Consider the following 9,653-nt stretch of genomic DNA (forward strand, 5'->3'; position numbering starts at 1 on the left):
GTAGTACCGAATGCAAAGAATGAACTCATATCGACTAGGACCGTTACCGAGTGGCGAGTGTGCATTGATTACAAAAAATTGAAGGAAGCCACACGCAAGGATCATTTCCCTCTACCCTTCATCGATTAGATGCTAGAGAGGCTAGCCGGACATGAGTACTATTGTTTCATAGATGGGTATTTAGGCTATAATCAGATTCCGATTTCATCGGAAGATCAGGAGAAGACCACCTTCAGATGTCCCTATGGTACCTTTGCCTACAGGAGGATGCCATTCGGGTTATGTAATGCTCCAACAACATTCTAGAGGTGCATGATGGCAATATTCTCCGATATGGTTGAGAAGTTTATGGTGATCTTCATGGACGATTTTTTAGTCTTTGGCTCTTCCTTCGATGCATGTTTAAATAACTTGGAGAAGGTACTCAAGCAGTGCAAGGAAACTCATCTAGTGCTGAACTGGGAGAAATGTCATTTCATGGTGCAAGAAGGCATTGTGCTTGGACATATGGTTTCATAGAGAGGGGTTGAGGTTGACAGAGCTAAGGTGGAGACAATTGAGAAGTTGCCACCACCAACATCCGTCCCATTTGTGAGAAGCTTCTTGGGACATGCAGGATTCTACAGAAGGTTCATCAAAGATTTCTCCAAGATAGCTAAGCCGTTGTCCAATTTGCTTTCAAAAGATGTGCCCTTCGATTTCATAAAGGAATGCCTACAAGCGTTCAACATCCTGAAGGACAAGTTGATCAATGCCCCAAACATAATAACACCAGATTGGACATTTCCTTTTGAGCTAATGCGTGATGCGAGTGATTCAGCAGTGGGGGCTGTTCTAGGACAAAGAATGAATAAACACTTTCAGCCGATTTATTATGCTAGCAGGACCTTGAATGGAGCTCAACAGAATTACACCACAACGGAAAAGGAGCTACTAGCGGTAATTTTTGCTTTTGATAAGTTTTGTTTATATCTAATCTTGTCCAATGTTTTTGTGTATATAGATCACTCGGCATTAAGACACCTACTCGCAAAGAAGGATGCAAAACCAAGGCTGATAAGGTGGATTCTGTTGCTGCAAGAGTTTGATGTCAAAGTCCGTGACAAAAAGGGCACCGAGATCCTAGCTGCTGATCATCTTTCCCAGTTAGAGAATGCAGACTTGGAAGGGAAAACAACCTGCACCCTCCGAGATGAGTTTCCAGATGAGCAGCTTTATTCCATTCAAGTAGAAACATCTCCTTGGTATGCAAATTTTGCCAATTATCTTGTTGGAAATGTCCTTCCCCCTAACCTTTCATATCAACAGAGGAAGAAATTCCTCTCTGATGTGAAGCACTATTTGTGGGAGGACCCCTTTTTGTATAAACTTTGTGTAGATCAGATCATTCGGAGGTGTGTCCCCGATGAGGAGATGGAGTTGGTACTCCGGTATTGTCATGATCGGGAAGCGGGAGGCCACTTCGGAGCCAACCGCACTGCAGCCAAGGTGTTGCAATCAAGTTTCTATTGACCAACTTTGTTCAAGGATGCTCATAGGTATGTGTCCGCATGTGACTAGTGCCAGAGGACAGGTAATATCTCTCGACAAAATGAAATGCCTTTTACTAATACATTAATCTATGAAATTTTTTATGTATGGGGTATAGACTTCATGGGACCTTTCCCAAATTCTTTTGGGAATAAATACATCCTAGTTGCTGTTGATTATGTGTCCAAATGGGTGGAAGCCATGGTTTTACCCACAAATGACTCTAGGAGAGTAGTTCACTTCCTCAAAAAGTTATTCACTCGATTCGGCACACCTTGTGCCATAATTAGTGATAGGGGAACTCATTTCTACAACACCCAATTTGAATGGATGATGCGAAAATATGGTGTTATGCATAAATTAGCAACCCCATATCACCCTCAAACCAATGGCCAAGTCGAATTAGCTAATAGGGAACTCAAAAGAATTTTGGAGAAGGTGGTAGACTCCTCTAGGAAGGACTGGTCAATCAAGCTAGATGATACATTATGGGCATATAGGACTGCATACAAAACACCCATCAGCATGTCCCCATATAGGTTGGTCTTTGGAAAACCATGTCATTTACCTGTTGAACTTGAGCATAAGGCATATTGGGCCCTGAAGTTATTAAATTTTGATTTGCAGGCCACAGGAGCACAGAGACGAATGCAGCTGAATGAGATGGATGAATTCTGACTTGCAGCCTATGAGAATGCCAAGATCTACAAGGAAAGAACCAAACGATGGCATGATAAGAACTTGTTGAGGCGTAACTTTCAGGTGGGACAACAAGTGTTATTGTATAATTCATACCTCCAGTTGATCCCAGGCAAGCTAAAATCGAGGTGGTCTGGACCCTTCACCATCTCACAAGTTTTCCCTCATGGAGCTGTAGAGTTTCTTTTGGATCTTAGCAGCTAGAGGGGCCAAATGGAAGAGCCAATTCAGAATTTAGCACGCTCTTCAGGGAAGTTCTCTAAACTCCATCAATTTCTTGAAGTCCCACTGCCCTCATTGCTGAATTCATCTTCACACTCTATCTCTATGAACATTGAGGGAAATGTTCATTTTAAGCGTGGGGGTGTTAGGTTGTAGCTATGCACCTCAATCACCCCAATACATAAATGCATTCATAGGCCACATAAACTGGAATTCCACTCAAAATTATTGCTATCCATAAGATGAATTCCAAAAGGGAATACGATGAAGTTGAAGGAAATCACCATAAGTGCTAAAATTTATTCCTGTGATTTATCCAATTTTATCATAATATGTGAGGTTAAGGAAGCCGAATAAGACTTTCATCATGACCATCACTAACCCTACTCATGTGTATAGGGCACTTGATTGAAATCTTAAGGAAACTCGAGCAATTAGTGCACACTATGATTGTTAATGCATGAATTTCAACAATTGCAAAAAGAAAAAAAAGAAAAAAAATGAGAGAAGAAGAGAAAGAGACAAAGTCCAAATAACTCCGCTGTCATGAGCTGAATAGTAAAACTAACGGTTTATGATATGAGTTCAATCCCAACTCCGCTATTCCAAGCTGAATAGTTAAACTAGCAACTTGGAATATGAGTATTGTTATTTGCCTCTAGCCTGTGACCCATGTTAGATGGAGCATAAAATGCACTCACACAAAAAAAAAAGCAAAGAATTTGGTGATGGCTGAGGTTCGAAGAGACAAAAATATGGTTGAACATCCAATTTAGTGCATTGATAGGATTTGAGACCACGCTCGAGGTGATGGTTAATTATGGCGGTCAAGGAGCTGCTATATATATGGAATGGAAGTGAGTGTTGGAGCATGAAGAATCTCATGTTCTGCCCTTCCTTGGCTCTTATGTATGTTGTAAGAGTGTTCAATCATGGGGATGAATCATAGTACTTATGCAGGATTTCTGATCACTTAACACATTTTCATCCTAAAATTCACTCGATATGTGGAAATAATTTGGAAGATGATCAGTTTATGGGTAATATCTTTGCTTGAGGACAATCAAAAGCTTAAGTGTGGGGGAGTTTGATGTGTGCGCATGCTACACATTATTCTTATTGCTTTATACCTAGTTTTGATAATGATTTTCAATGATTTCCACACTAGCTGAGCTGAATTTTAGGAAACCAAGAGTTTGGGACAGCTTAGGGTGAAGATAGCGTGAAGACATGCTGATAGGGCGAATAGGGAAGCATTTCAGCCCATCTAGAAGACAAGCCCAGCCGAAACCCTATGGGAGACACCTAGAAGAAAGGCCCAGCCAAAACTTTATAAGAGAAGCACTTTGGCCCACCAAGGGGGGAGGCCCAACTGCAGCCCAACCACAGCCTTAGGGAGGCTCCAAAAAGGCGGCCAACTTTAGAGAAGAGAAAGGTTGAAGAGAATGGTATGAAAAGAAAAGAAAAAGGAGGAATTAGGGTTCGAACCCCTGAAGGCAAAATCAAGAGGAGAAGTGCTGAAGAAAGAGGAGAAGGCTGCTGAATGCGAATTGAAGAAGAAGGGATCGAAGATTGATGCAGAAACCCTAGGTCATCTTCTTCTTTGATTCTGTGAATTCGGTAACATAGGTTCGATTAGGGTTTAATGACTTTTCTTTATTGAATCTTTCTTTCTTTCTATGATTCGAACCATGTTGGATGTGATTTCAAATCTGTAATTAAATCTTTAATGTTGTTCGATTGATTGTGATTCATTCTTGGGATTTCTTGATTAGGGTTTTTGATTAATAGAATAATCTTGGCCGAATTGTTCTTGTTTCTTGGATTGCTTGAATTGCTTGAAAAAGGGTTTAGGTAATCAGATCAACTAATCAAGAAAATGGACTTAATGCATCTTAGAGATAATATGCATGGTTCATTTGGCATTCATTCATACCTGAATTGATGACCTTCAAATTCTTTGTTCTTAATGCATCTTTGGTGATTAAATTTCTGATAGAAATATAGGAATTGTCGCCTATAGATAGAGTGGGTTGTGCTCGAGAGAGGATGCTCATGCCATTAGGGTTTCGCCAACCCATGACTGAATTCAATTTCAGTTGGACAGCTTGATGAATTAATTGCTGAACTGATTCTGCTCATAATTTCATACAACATTTCTTCCCATTGTTTAAGGCGGTTTGATATGAAATTAATAAGGGTAGTTTGCAAAGTAAGCGTTAAGTTTATTTCTGTTTAGCATTTCGGTTTGTCAGATAACATACGGCTGATTCATTACCAGTAGTTGTTGGAACAATCCCCTTGGGAATGATACTCTACTAATCATTATATTACTTGATTGGCTTGTGCACTTGCTAGTGTAATTTATACGCATCAAGAATAATAAAAGAAATCAAACGATAGCTGTGTGCTCAAGATCAAATCAAGAATAGAGAGTCCATCTTTTCTAGGACTCTTCCTTATACTCCAATTCCTCTTGATTTTGATGCCAAGACGTATATCACCTTCCTGATGACTTGATCACACCAAAAAAATCCAAGAATTGGGCAATCAAAAGCAGATCGATCAGCCTCTTCTTACTTCATTCAGTTGGCCAATCTAGGGCTGCATGAGAATGCTTCAAGAACCCTAAACCATACTTTGATACCAAGTAGAAATATGTTGGATTAAAAAAAATATAAAAGAAATGAGTGTTTCCTTGAAGAGAGAAGGAAGAGAGAAAAAGAACATTGCTGATTCTGCTCCATCCTGCACTGCGCCATCTTTAGTGGGAGCAGTCTTTGGATCCTTCCTTGGGCGTGAACACCTCCATTGGGAGATACTAATTCTCCATATCAGGTACATCCTCCCTCCTACTCCTTTTGGTTCAGATCTGGTTTGGTTCATGGTTCAAGATTGATCCTTGAAAAATATGTTTTTCTATAATAGGGAATTCGATTCCCTACAAAGATGGGAGAAATTTTTTTGAAATTCACCCAGTCCATTCCGCAAGATTTGGGCATCCATGTGGTGGATATCCCATCCCATCAGTGGTATCAGAGCCATGGTTCAAATCTTGAATCAATTTAATTCAGATCTGAACCTGCGCAAATGGATAGAAGGTGTTCTACCCAATTTGCGCAGATAAGTGTTTTTGGGAATTTGCTCCCAAATTTATGGGTGAATTATCTGAAATTAAATTTTATATAAATCTGATTATTGTTTAGAATAGTTCTTTATGATTTTCTTGATTTATGGGCTGTTCGTACAAGAGGAGATCGAATTCTTGTTTTGCATAGGGAACCTGCAAGATTTGCAGTTTCTTGATCTATTCATTACATTTGGTCTGTAAATATTTTTTTTTAATTTTTTGGACTCAATGTATTAGGTATTCGATCTGATGTAATTATAATAGAAATTAAATTTTCAATTTATTTTATTTTTGGATCGAAGATGGCGGCGCAAGGAAGGAGATTTCGCAGATGGGACATTCGCTACCTGCGATTTGCAGTTTATGAAACTGCATTCTATGATCTAACCTCTATTTTGTAGGATGGATTGTACGAACAGCCCTGGATTGACTGATTCTTGTCTTGTTTCATCAGTTCTTTAATTTCAGATTATTATCTTGAATTAAAGATCAAACCCTAGACCCATTCGAACCAAGATTGGTTCAAATTGTTTGGACCGAATCTAGGGTTCGATCAAGGCTAAATATCAGCCCTATTTTTTAATAATGGGTCTAAGGATTGATAATTAATTGGATATTTAATTCGGCCCAACCTGTAAGGCCCAGTTTTAAATTGTTAAAACTGCTAAAAGCCCTCTTCAAAGGATAAAGCTATATGGGCTGAATTGGGTAACCCTAATTCAGCCCATATACCTAGATGATATTAATTGTTAATATTATGGATTAAAATGGGCTTCAAATGGGCTTTTACAGAAAATTAATTGATTGGATCAATTCCTCCCTACATGTGTGATGTGCTACGTTCATGGGCCATAAGTACTTGGTCCATGTAGATTCGATAGTGGCTCTTGCGCACACCATGGTTGAATGCACATCATTGCCATGGTGTTCCTCCTGGTCATTTGATGACCTCCCTCAGTGGTGGGCCCCACACATCCTGAAGAGGATATGTGCGGAACCCTAGCCGATTTAAGGCCCACCGAAATCTAGCTTTATGAAAGTCAGTGGGAGCCACTCTGGTTTGACCTAAAATAAACTAGGGCGTAATTCTTGTTCCCTCTAGTAAATATGAGTGCATGTGATAGGGAGATTCATGTGATGAACTCTCTAAAGGCCTTCCATCATTAGCATGAGGATGGGTCCTTCAGTAATGAGGAAATGCATCAGAAAATGGGCTATCCATTTGTTGTTGGGCTTGTTTGAGTGTTTCATAAGATGATAGGGGCGTCATAGACCGATGTGGGAGGGGCTTCACCAGAAAATGGGAACTCTCTAACGGTACCTTGGCGTTCACGAATATGATGGGTGAGCACTCACTGAGTAGAAAGGTTTACCTGAAAACGGCTCTGAACCTTGTTTGGCAGAGGCCAAAGGGAAAACTCATATGATGAGTGGATATGATCCTTCACAAAAAGGTGGTGGGGTTTGCAGCTGAAACAGTTGGCTCCATGCTCCCTATGTGGTTTCCCACATTTCCAGAGACAAGTCGCTGTCTCTGTCCCTGAGAAGGAGGGAAAACTCAGAGATGAACAAATGGGAATGGAACATAGATTAAAATCCATGTCTGTGAAATGAACATGAATCAAATAAGGTTGTGGACTGATATTTGCTGTTTTATCAGAAAATGGCAAACGGACAATTTGCGAAGCTTCTTGACGACAACAAGCTTAAGGGCCCAAACTATGCCGACTGGTACCATAACTTAATGCTGGTATTAACATCTAAAAAATTGGACAAGGTAGTCAAGTCTCCTGCCCTAGAGCGTCCGGGTGACAAGGCTTTTGAAGCCCATAGGAGAGAATTCCAATATTGGGAGGATAAAAACTCCCTAGCCCACTGCTACGTCATTGCTTCTTTGGACAACTCAATACAGAGGTAGTTCGATCAGATCGAACTTGCTAAGGACATATTGGACAGTCTGAAAACAATGTACGAAGAGAAGAACCGTTCTACTCGGTAGAAGGTCTTGAAAATGTTAATGACAATTCAGATGTCCAAGGGGCAGAAAGTTCACCACCATTGTCTTCGGATGATGGGATACATTAATGAGCTGGAAGCCCTTGGATCTGGGCTAGATCTTGGCACTCAAATAGATGCCATATTAAACTATAATATGAACAAACTGAATGTCAGCGTCCAAGATCTCAGCAATATGTTGCAAAGGGCCGATGACTTACTTAAGAAGGATGAGCCTGTGGTGATGCTTGTTGAAGCTAACAAAATGGGCAAGAAAAAGAGGAAGGCAAAGAAGCTTCAGAAGAAGACTACCAAGCCCAAGAAGCAGAAGAAGGACAGGACAACAGATGCATGACACTTCTGCAAACAAACCGGCCATTGGAAGAGGAACTATCCTCAGTACCTGGAATCCAAGAAAGGTAATTTCGAATCTTGTGTCATAGAAACCAACTTATTGGTGGCTTTTGCGTCCTAGTGTATTGACTCTAGGGCTTCAACTCATGCGTGTAACTCACTGCAGGGGTTCAAGGTAAGCAGAAGGCTGAATGATGGAGAAGTGATGCTCTATTTGGGGACTTCTGCAAGCTTTGCAGCTACGACAATAGACACCGTAGAATTAAAATTTAGAGAAGGAAATATTGTACTTAAAGATTGTCTTTTTGTGCAAAATCTAAGAAGAAATTTGATTTCTGTCTCAAAACTGTGTGCGGATGGATATTCTGTCTTTTTCAGTAATACGATTACTATTAAAAGAAACAATAAATTCATCGCATACGGGGAATTGGAGAATGGTCTCTATGTTCTACATCCTTCCCTAGAAATTAACATAGCCGAAACTACGTCGGCTGAAATCTCCAAGAAAAGAGTACGTGATACAGTTAATCCCACGTGCCTGTGGCATTACCGACTTGGCCATATCGGTATTGACCAAATCACAAGACTGGTAAAGGATGGTCCTTTGGATTTTCTAACTGTAGAAGATCTTCCCACTTGTGAGTCTTGCCTTCAGGGTAAGATGGCAAAGAGGCCATTTAACGGCAAGCCTGAAAGATGTACAGGCACGCTTGACCTTATACATACTGATGTATGTGGTCCCCTGAGTGTGAGGACCCGTAACCAGCACGTGTATTTCATTACATTCACCGATGACTATTCTCGGTATGGTTACATGTACCTAATGAGACATAAGTCTGAATCCTTTGAAAAGTTCAAAGAGTTCAGACAAGAGGTCGAGAAACAATTAGGGAGAGAAATTAAGTCCCTTCGATCGGATCGAGGCGGTGAATATCTCTCTGACGAATTCAGGGACTACTTAAAGGAAAATGGGATAGTATCATAGTTAGCTCCTCCTGCTACACCACAACTTAATGGTGTTTCAGAGAGGAGGAATAGGACCATATTAGATATGGTCTGGTCACTTCCCATCCATTTAGAGTTACCCACATCTTTTTGGGGATACGCATTAGAGACTGCGATATACGTGCTGAACCGAGTTCCAACCAAATCAGTTCCTAAGACTCCCTATGAGCTTTGGATCGGAAAGAAACCAAGTGTACGACACTTGAAAATTTGGGGTTGTCCGGCTCACGTTAAAAGACCGAATCCAGACAAATTGGAATCCAAGACCAGCTGTTGCTTATTCGTAGGCTACCCAAAGGGCTCAGTGGGCTACCTATTCTATGATCCAAGTGAGCAGAAGGTGTTATGCAGTCGGAATGCACAATTCTTGGAAAATGACTACATCTTGGACAATCTTTGTCAGGAAATTATTCTTGATGAGGAGAGCTCAGATGCAGTGGGAGGTGTCCCACAAATTCTAGGTAGTGACCAACCTAGAAGATCTACCCGGGTGTCCAGGCCACTGGTCCATTTTGGTTACGTTCAGGATAGTTACTTGGTCAAAACCTTGACTAGTGAAGAGGATCCCATGACTTATGCGGAAGCTATGTTGGACATAGACTCCCTTAAGTGGGTAGATGCCATGAGAACTGAGATGGACTCAATGGAGACCAATGGAGTCTGGACTCTAGTAGATCTGCCCTCCAGGGTAAAAGCAATTGGTTACAAGTAGATTTAC

Source organism: Nelumbo nucifera, chromosome 2 (genome assembly GCF_055504915.1).
Source record: "Nelumbo nucifera cultivar China Antique chromosome 2, China Antique-T2T, whole genome shotgun sequence".
Taxonomy (NCBI): domain Eukaryota; kingdom Viridiplantae; phylum Streptophyta; class Magnoliopsida; order Proteales; family Nelumbonaceae; genus Nelumbo; species Nelumbo nucifera.